Here is an 11195-nt window from a genome sequence, read left to right as displayed (position 1 = left end):
AAAATTTGCAACTGTAATATATAATTTTATTTTTCATCCATACTATCCTTAATGAGCTAATATTTTATCATTCTAATTTTCAGGATATGAGTAGTGGGTTCAATAATCTGGAATATTTATACTCTTTTTAAGCTAGATACCTCTTATTTTGATGGTAAATTATTATCTGCTATATTATTTTAAGATGTTAAGATTTTGATATAAGCTCTATTTTTTTTTAAATACATTCATATTATTTTTTTCCCTTATGAAAGTATACTTCTCCAAGAGTTTAAATTTGATAAGATAAAATTGATAAATAATTATATATATACACACCCTAAATATCAAATCTATGGTATATATACTAAGTAGGAAGTTGGCAAAAAAAAAAAAAAGAAGGAAAGTTTGCTACACACATCAAGTGAACGATTGCTTATATATATATTTTTAGGTAAAAACAGAGCGTAAGTAACGAAAAATTAAAATGAATGAAGGACGCACATAAATTCATTTTCTTCATTTTGCCTATTCCCTGCTATTCGTTAATTTGCATTTTTGAATCGATGATGAGTATTATGACATTAGTACTTTGAATCAAAGATTTTTCTACTCATAACTGTATTGGAAGGAGTAGGTTTGACTGATAAACATGACTAATTCTTTTTAACTAGAGTGATGATAAATTCTCATATTTACTTAGATATTCTAGGAAAAAAAATTAGAGAAGAAATCTTTACTTTTGAACCCCTCATTTTAACCCAATTATTTTGGTCCGAAAGATTTTAACCTAAGTAAATTTTTAGTTTCATGCAATAAATTGTTATTTATAAGGTATAAATAATATATGTATGCGTAAAATTTAAAAAAATTTCCATGATTTGTTATTTATTAAAATAATATCACAAGAAAGAATTTTAACGTTAAAAAGATGTCATGTTCTATTGTTCTATATAGTGCAAACAATATATTAATTAATAATTAATATAAATAAAAGGGTTAAGGTGTATCCAGCACCCCCAAGTATTTTGTCAGGTGCACTCAGTAGCCTAAAGTAATTTATGGTGTAATTTTGCCCTCAAAGTAATTAAAATGGTGCACCGGTATCCCATGCTAACAGATCTGTTACTTTGACCGTTAAATTGATGAGTCAGCATAAGTTTGACCAAAATAATTTGACGTGGCATGTCTAATAAGCAGGTGATGTGGAATTTTTTCAGGGTTAAGGTGCATCCAGCACCCCCAAGTATTTTTCCAGGTGCACCCAATGGCCTAAAGTAATTTATGATGCAATTTTGCCCTCAAAGTAATTAAAATGGTGCACCGGTATCCTATGCTAACAAATCTGTTACTTTGACTGTGAAATTGATGAGTCAGCACAAGTTTGACCAAAATAATCTGACCTAGCATGTCTAATAAGCAGGTGATGTGGAATTTTTTTCGTTTGCCACTGCTTTGTTTTCTCTGTTCAGTAAATGCTCTCTTCGGCTCTTGGAATTTTTTTCAGAGTAAGAAATTTTTTCAAAGATACTCCTCTGGCCCTATTTATAGGGTAAATAGAGAAGATATTTTTTGGTCCTATTTATAAAGCACTAAGAGAAATTTTTTATATGAATGTACAAATTTACCCCTCATTTATTATTGTATTGACTTTGTTTATATGAGGTATAATGTATATTAAATAGGGATAAAGTTGAAAAGTTATTAAAATTTAAATGAGAGTTAATGAAATTTAAGGTTTTCCTTGGTCTGTGTGAAACATGCTGGAAGTGTCTTATAAATAGGACCAGAGGAGTAATATTCAGACAAAACAATGGAATTAACAAGAAAAGCCATGTCACCTGCTTATTAGACATGCCAAGTCAGATTATTTTGGTCAAACTTGTGCTGACTCATCAATTTCACAGCCAAAGTAACAGATCTATTAGCATAGGATACCGATGCACCATTTTAATTACTTTGAGGGCAAAATTGCACCATAAATTACTTTAGGTCACTGGGTGCACCTGGAAAAATACTTGGGGGTGCTGGATACACCTTAACCCCAAAAAAATTCCACGTCACCTGCTTATTAGACATGTCACGTCAGATTATTTTGGTCAAACTTGTGCTGACTCATCCATTTAACGGTCAAAGTAATAGATTTGTTAGCATGGGATACCGGTGCACCATTTTAATTACTTTGAAGGCAAAATTGCACCACAAATTACTTTAGGCCACTAAGTGCACTGGACAAAATACTTGGAGGTGCTGGGTGCACCTTAACCCTAAATAAAATTATAGAAATAGCAGAAAAAATAAAAGAAAACAAAATCTATTTCTTAGACTTATTTTTTACTTTAATTATGAACAAACAATTTACAAAAAATGGAGGTAGAGCAAATAAGCCACGAAGAAGAAGAAGAGTAAACATCCAGATAAAAGAAGATGAAGTAAGAAACCAAAGTTGAAGAAGTAGAATATATAAAAACATGTACATTTACTGTAGTTTCACAAGTTTGTATGGAGAGAATGAGTTGAGTTGACAAGTAAGAGAAATGAATATTTGTATTTGGAAGAAAATTGCAGAAGAATTCGCATGCAAGAATATTGTAGTAAAAAAGTGAAATCGTTCTTTGTGTGAATGATTTCACTTTTTAATTTAAAAAAATATAATGTCAAAAAGTGAAATTGTTCACGCGAAGAATGATTTTATTTTTTATCAGATAACATACAAATCATTTCTGACAAGAACGACTTGTGTTTAAGTATAGTGTATTGGTAAATATTTTTGAAATTATAGCATTTTGATATATTTTTTTATTGCGTATAGCATATCTGTAAAAAAGCCAAGTTTTCAACTATTTTCTATCAAATTGTGGGGAATGAAAACTATGATCTACTAAAGTGGGATCGGTTAATTGTCGGTTTTTTTTTTTTTGTAGTTTCCTATGATTTTTTTTCCTTGTCTTTGGTGAGTTTGTGCTAGGCTTATTTGTTAGTATTTTGTGGAGTTTTTTTTTTTTGTTTTGTTTGTGAGATTCTGTGAGTTAGAATTTATTGTTGGTATTTTTTGTGTGTTTATTTTTGACAACGGCTATAGTATTTATATTTGATCTTTTTAATTAATCAAAAAAAAATTTTAGCCAAAAAAATCATGCCAGATTTTTTTTTTTTTTACCTTGCATGCCGGATTAGATTATTACGTCTTATCACGTGTCTAGTGAAACATATAATTATTGTTCTAATTAGTTATTTCAATAATTAGCTCATAATATAAATGATAATTGGCTTGATGACTTGTGTTTAATGAGCTCTATCCGTATAGTAATTTTTTTTTCTCATTCTGCAGCTAAACCAGCATCTCACCTTAATTTTCTTGGAAATAAAGTCAAAATATTACATAATTTGAACTTTTTTTTTAACTTAATGTCATTTTGTCTTTATTTCAATATCATATATATTTTAATATAAGAAAATACAAAGAAGAATGGAAAATTTGGGAGAAATGCTTTATTAAAAATTTCCTTGATGATAAGAATTTGATAAATTTATATAGTGCTGGTACTTTATAAAGTTTTGCATGTACCGATTGTCAAGTTCCTGTACTTTGATTTAGGTCATTCCTCCTAATAAGATTTTCAATGAAAGATTCTTTCCCAGTTTTTTCAAGAAAGAAAGAAAGAACGGTTATAATATTATTATCTTCTGTCTTAAATATAAAAATTAGTTAGAGATTTAATTTAATTTTAAATATAACATCCAATCCGCTTTAACTTTTATATTTATTTATTTATTTTTAAAATAGTTCTCATTATGATTATGCATGCTGAAGTGTTTTTATTTTAACGCATATGATTAGATATTAATTATCTAACTTTTATATTAAGAATCAAAGATAATATTTTTTTAAATGGTTAATTAATACTATCTTTAATTTTAATTCTAAAGTTTTGCTTTATTTTGATTTTGATTTCTAGAATTTGATTTCATTTTGGTCCATTTAAAGATTTTTTATCCATCTAACAGTGTTTTTGTTCCTCAAACAAATGGGAAAAATCACAAAAAAAGATCGTGGGATTAGAAAAATTATAAATTAAGACTCATGACAACATTAGTATGGATTTTAATAATAATATAGATTTTGACAACAATTTTTGTGAACCGATCCTTATATATAATTTTTCTAATTTCATAGTCTTTTTTTGTGATTTTCCTAACAAAATTTTAAGAACCAACATTATTAATTTCAAATTTCAAGAGCTAAAATTAAGATAAGGTGAAATTTTGAGAAATACAAATAATGCTAACGTTGTTTTAAAGTGTACATTAATAATATAATGCAGAAACAGTCAACGTGTACGCATGTCTGATAGTGACAGAGATTAACAACAGATGCATGTAAGAAGGCCGAAGGGAAAAAGGCAAACAGGAAGAGCGTGTGGGGACATGAAATGATGGTGACAAACAAATTAATGAACGCGCTTTTAAAGTTTTAATTGAATAACAAGAGCCCCACCTACCTTGCTAGTCAAAAAGTCAAAACGAGTTTCCCACATATTAATTGCCAGCACGCCATTATTTTTTATGCCATTAACTCATTTCTTCCGTGTGTATATATATATATATAGATAAAAGTTTATTTACTTTTTATTTTAATTCTAAATATAAAATCATAATTTACATTATCTGTCATATTTATTTTTTTAGGTAGTCTTTGTAATAATAATAGTTTTATCCAATACATTTGATTAACAATGATATTTTAGAAAAAGATAATACCTATTTATCACAAATAACTAACTTAATTAATTTTCTCAATCTACTCAAGTTAGTCAACTATCTCTTATATTAAAAACCAAAAGTAATATATTATATACATTACCTCTGATGTTTAATATAAAAACTATTTAACTAATAGGAATTGATTAAAAAATTTGTTAAATTAGTTATTTGTAATAAATAAGTGTTGTATTCCTTATACTACTCTTACTAATTATGTATATTAGCTATAACCACTATTTAATGGAATCTTTTAACATGTACAACTACTACAAGAGTATAAAAATTACTTTGAAAAATATGATTAAATATGAGAGATAAAATAAATTAAAATCTTATATTTAAAATTAAATTAAAAATCAAACTAATTTGTAGAGCTGGGAATCAGGACCGGCCCTTCAGGGCTGGCGGGCTTAAAAGGGCCGGCCCTCCAAGGCTGAAATTTTAAAAATACCCCAATTTGCTAGGCCCGGCCTTTAAGCTACAGGGCCAGGGCCGGCCCGCGGGCTTTTGGCCCGTTTAAGAAAAAATACTATTTTTTATATTTATCATATTTTTTTATAAAAATATAAAAAATAAACCAATGAAATTATTAATAAAAGACATAAAAATGAATAAAATTAAGTCACAAATATAAAATATTATCATATATAAATATTTATCAACATCTAAGAACATCTAAAACATTCATTAACAAGATAACAACATCTAAAAGTTTTATCTATAATGCAATTGTGTAATAAATAAACACTATCATTAATCTTTTGAAACTTCATCATCACTATAATTAATTATTTTTTTCATAAGTATGCTTTTTTTCGTAACAAAAATATCAAGTTTTTCTTTTTTATAAGAATTTTATTTTTAAATTTTGCAATCTAACTATTATTTTACTTTAATGTAAGAAACATTGTTGTTGAAACTCATGAATTTCTAATTCAAATTATAGAATCACAAGTTATATAAGTATAAAAATATTCTATTATCAAATATATATAGTTTAAAAATATCAACGCATATAATATAAATCAAATCATTATTAAAGTCCAAATTAACCCATTTTTTAAATATTTAATTGGATAAATTATTGTCTAAAACTAAATTTAATTTTAAAATGATAATAATAACTAAATATTTGAAATATTATTAATAATGTAAAAAATTAATAACATTAATATTATATAAAAAATTTAAAAAATAAAAAAATTATAAAAGGACCGGCCCTTTTAAGCCCTCGGCCCTCCAGGGCTTATTTCTCATTTTAAGAAAAAAATATCAAGCCCGGACCTTCATAATTTCAGGATCTAAAAGGACTGGCCTGACGGGCTTCGACCCGTTTCCCGGGCTCTACTAATTCGTATATTAAACGTAATAGGTAGTATATTCACTATGCTTTTCGCAAAATCTCACACTTCTAGTACTCATTAAAAAAGTGTTTGGTTCTTTTAATAGATTAAAGAAAGTGTTCAATGTTCGTTGGACTTCAAGCAGCCAGACGAACCGACATTACTCATTTACACCAATTTCACTTTTATGTTTTGACCGGATATATTTTTTTTTGGGGCCAACTTTCACTGGATATATTTGGCAATTGGCTTATGAATACCCCCATAAAAATGATATTTAACTATCTATAGTTCATGAAATATTATCGGTTAAAAGCCTAAAATTAAACATATTTTTAACAATTATGAAATATATTTTTATGTTATTTAGAATTATTAATTATATATATTCAAAAAAGAATTATTATTTTTATATATAAACCCATAGCATCTTTAGCTAATTTAAAAGGGTTATACTTCTTAATGAAAATATTGCTGTAAATTAAAATATGATGCTGCCACATTAGAGTTTTAAATTTCATGAATAACATTATGAAATAGAGTACCGATCACAACTCACAGTATTTTTATAATTTGCCAGAGATTAAAAACAAAATATTTAGTTATACGATTGTTATATTTCAAAATGCTTGCATAATAGTAGGTTGGCTCATAGTTAAATCATGTCGTAGATACTTTTTTCAATTCAATTGGCATTTTGTAAATTTTAGGTATATTATATATCTAATATTCAATATTAGTCGCTAGCCGCCTCTAGGGTTAAAATGAGTTATGTTATTTTTTTTAAAAAAAAAGGAGAAATTGCATTAAAATATTTAGTGGACTTGACTGCTTGATTGACAATTTCAGTAGTTGACTGACTAGGTTCCTGCCAGCTTCCTTGAAAGCAATGAAGCTTCACAATTTGGGCCCCCCTCTTTATTGCATCATGCATACTTCGACGGTATAATGCTGAATTCTTTTGGAAAATCATTTTATAAGCATTTACGATTCTATTTATAAAACAATTTTACTATATTTTATACAGATAAAAAAATCTTAAAATATATTAACTTTCCATTAAAATATAATAATTTTTTAACTTTACTCATATTTAATATATACACTTTTTAAAAAAGATAACTACTTATATTATAATGAATGAAGGACAAAATAGTACATTCATGTTGAAAATTTAATGAAATGATTTATAAATAGGACAAAAAAACCTTCTATCTCTACCCTATAAATAAGACTAGAGGAGTATGCTTTTTCTTAAGTTTTAATTTAATATCCATGTCATGGTTAAAAAGAATTAATATCTATGTATTTTTCTTTTATAATTAATTTTTTTAAATTTTGCTATGTTAGCATGTTAACTCTTGTCTGTTAGTACAATTAACTCCTATACAGGTTTAACGGTGCTAACAGAGCAAGATTAAAATTTAATTAATAAAAAAATCATATAGGTATTAAATTAAAATTGAGAAAAATATATATAATTTCAAAAGAAACTTTCCAAGTTTGAGAAAACAAAATTATTAGTATTTTAATTTCAAAAATATTTAAATTTACATTATTTAATTCCAAATGTGTTTTTAAAATTTAAAACTTTTGTGAACTATGGCTTTTATATTAGCAAAATAAAGATTGTTTATTACATGTATATTGTATGAAAAATATTTATTTCATCTACATGCATGCGCCAAAAAAATTATTTCAATTTTTATTCCATTTAAAATTTAATTCCTGAGTCAGTAAGTTTGAGTAAGTTTTTGTTTAATTATTGGCAGAATTTATTGTCCATCTGATATTCTACCCCCTAAAATAAAAAAATTAATAAAGTACAAATTAAGCGGCTAAGTAAAGGGCTCAATATTTGACCCATTATTAAGCACATCTCAACCCAAAAGAGACCCTTCAGTCCAAAAACAAAAAAACAAAAGAGACCCTAAACAGATCAAATGATAGTTGCCCTGCTAAGTCGTAAAGCCCAAAATTGAAAATGGTCTTGCTCTCGCATGCCCCTTTAGACAAGGCAACGGCTTCTTCTTCATCTCTCCGCGGAACGGAAGGACAGTTTCAGGGGATAAAGAACGGTCACAAGGAGGCAGATTCGAGGCCAGAAAACTGGGGAGGACGATTTGATTCAAGGGATTTGAGAGGGAAGAAAAACCCGTCTAAAAGAGGTAAGAAAGGCCAGGGCAGAGATTAAGAATTGAGAGAAAACAGAAAAGCAGAGGCGGAAATCGAGCAAGGCGCAATCTTTGAGAGAGAGGAACCGGCAGCTAGGCAAGTGACAGGTAATGTTCCCTGTCTGGGTTCTCGATTGCTTTCGACTGAAAATGGAAATAAGCACTTAGAATTTTCTTCCAGCTGGTTCTCCTAGAATCAGCATTGTCCCCTTAATCACACAAACCTTTCTGGGTAGAGTGCTGATCAACTTGTAGGGATCTTCTAGCTAATGGTCGCGTTCTAAAGCTGTTTGTTAAGCATGTCAAAGTATTTGACTCTAGGTCAGTCCAATCTATTAGGTGCGTCATAACCGCTCAATTAATCAATTCAGCTGGTGATTTTAAGTGACATGGTGCGCATTGGCATGCGTTGGGACGGTTGGCATTCTGCCATTCTCTGATGCTGAAGTTGTAAAGTTGGCTTTACTTGACTTGAAAGACTTTTGTTATCGGTACTTGTAAGCGTGCTTTCCCTATTATGCCCGTGTAAGAAGAATGTTTAAGCATTTTCTTTTGAAGTGACGAGTTACGGCATGCTTTGAGTGTTACCTTTGACTTTATCATGGCATTTCTGGTTACGTAATATCTATCTATATCTTGTTTTACTGGGAAATCTCGTTCTTTAGATGGTGAATTTACTGCATGCTTTTTAAGTCTGCTTTGTTAACAGTCTCACACATGGCTCTTTCAATAATTAATTATTTTGTATGCATTACTGATAAATTGTCATATTTCTTCTCTGTAGTTATCTTGTTCGTGGTTTATGTCTGATGTAAATCAACCCAAGGTTTTGTATCTTCCCGCTGATGTTCTATGCTTTCTCTTCTCAAACTGATTCCAACCTACAATGCTAAGCCACTATCCAAATTTTTGCCATTGGATCGATTGGTTTATAAATCCTTTTCAGTAACTACAGATTCTCTGCAGTTCATGTTGGATGGCTTCGAGAACAAGAACAGAGTTTCTGATTTTGATTTTCTATTTCGTTCCTGCACAAAGGTCGATGACGCTAAGCAGCTTCATGCTTTTCTTGTGACATTGGGAAAATTTCAAAATGTTTTTCTGTCTGCCAAGCTGGTCAATTTATATGCTTACCTTGGGGATGTCTCGTTCTCTCGGTATAGTTTTAACCAAATTCAAAATAAGGATGTCCATACTTGGAATTCAATGGTAGCTGTGTATGTTCGCAGTGGCCAATATTATGAAGCCTTAAAATGTTTCTGTGAATTCTTGTCCAACTCTGGTCTTCGACCTGATTTTTACACCTTCCCTCCTGTGTTGAAAGCATGTAAATATCTGGTTGATGGGAAGAAAATACATTGCTGGGTTTTCAAAACAGGATTTGAGGAGGATGTATTTGTGGCTGCTTCCTTGATCCATTTGTATGCACGGTTTGGTGCCTTAGATTCTGCCTACAACTTATTTATTGACATGCCAGTTCGAGATTTGGGATCTTGGAATGCAATGATTTCTGGGTTTTGCCTGAATGGGAATGCAGCTGGGGCATTGGAGGTCTTGAATAACATGAAGGCTGAGGGGGTAAACATGGATCCAATTACTGTGTCAAGTCTACTCCCTGTTTGTGCACAATCAGATGATATCATTAATGGGATTTTGATTCATTCATATGTTATAAAGCATGGGCTGGAAACTCACCTGTTCGTTTCCAATGCTTTAATCAACATGTATTCCAAGTTTGGTTACTTGAGGGACGCACAAAGAGTTTTTGATCACATGAAAGTGAGGGACCTGGTAACTTGGAACTCCATAATTGCTGCATATGAGCAGAATAATGATCCAATCGTGGCATTTGAATTTTATAAAGATATGCAGCTGATAGGAATTCAACCTGACTTGCTTACAGTTGTGAGTTTAGCCTCTATGTTTGGTCAGTTGAGTGATGTAAAGCATGGCAGGTCTGTTCATGGATTTGTTATGAGACATGATTGGCTTGATCAGGATGTTGTGATTGGAAATGCACTGGTGAACATGTATGCAAAATTAGGTGCTATAGATCGTTCACGAAGAGTTTTTGAACTACTTCCTATCAAAGATGTAGTTTCATGGAACACTTTAATCGCAGGTTATGCTCAAAATGGTCTTGCAAGTGAGGGAATTGATGCTTATAACATGATGGAAGAGTATGGAAAGATAATCCCAAATCAAGGGACTTGGGTGAGCATTCTACCTGCATATTCTCACGTGGGAGCTTTGCAACAAGGAATGAAGGTCCATGGGAGGCTAATAAAAAACTGCTTGTACCTGGATGTCTTTGTGGGTACCTGCTTGATTGACATGTATGGAAAATGTGGGAGTTTAGATAATGCAATTTCTTTATTCTATGAAGTCCCACAGGAAACATCAATTCCTTGGAATGCCATAATCTCCTGTCATGGAATTCATGGGCATGGAGAAATTGCTCTCAAACTGTTCAAAGATATGCTTGCTCAAGGAGTAAAGCCAGATCATGTAACTTTTTATTCTCTTGTCTGCCTGTAGCCATGCAGGTTTAGTTGATCAGGGTCAATGGTGCTTTGACATCATGCAGAAAGAGTATGGGATCATGCCAAGCTTGAAGCATTATGGCTGCATGGTGGATTTACTAGGTAGAGCAGGGTATCTTGAAAAGGCATATAGTTTAGTGAGCAATATGCCTTTGAAACCTGATGCATCCATTGGGGGTCTCTTCGCTGCTTGTAGAGTACATGGGAATGTTGCGTTGGGCACCTTGGCTTCTAAGCACTTATTTGAGGGTCATCCAGAGAATGTTGGTTACTATGTTTGTTGTCCAATATTTATGCCAATGTTGGAAAATGGGAAGGTGCAGTTAAAGTAAGATCATTGGCCAGAGACAGGGGATTGAGGAAGACTCCTGGGTGGAGTTCTGTCATAGTGG

The 11195-nt window shown here is 30.7% G+C and overlaps 1 pseudogene; it reads left to right on the top strand.

Annotated features, from left to right (window-relative positions):
• The first annotated feature begins 8161 nt into the window (after window positions 1-8161).
• LOC114747612 (pentatricopeptide repeat-containing protein At4g33990-like) lies at window positions 8162-11185 on the top strand (annotated as a pseudogene).
• Window positions 11186-11195: the final 10 nt, after the last annotated feature.

Source organism: Neltuma alba, unplaced genomic scaffold, assembly GCF_004799145.2.
Source record: "Neltuma alba isolate B1F8T4 unplaced genomic scaffold, ASM479914v2 tig00005386_pilon, whole genome shotgun sequence".
NCBI lineage: Eukaryota > Viridiplantae > Streptophyta > Magnoliopsida > Fabales > Fabaceae > Neltuma > Neltuma alba.
Note: the sequence above shows the minus strand (reverse complement) of the source record. Positions and strands in the feature narration are given on the sequence as shown.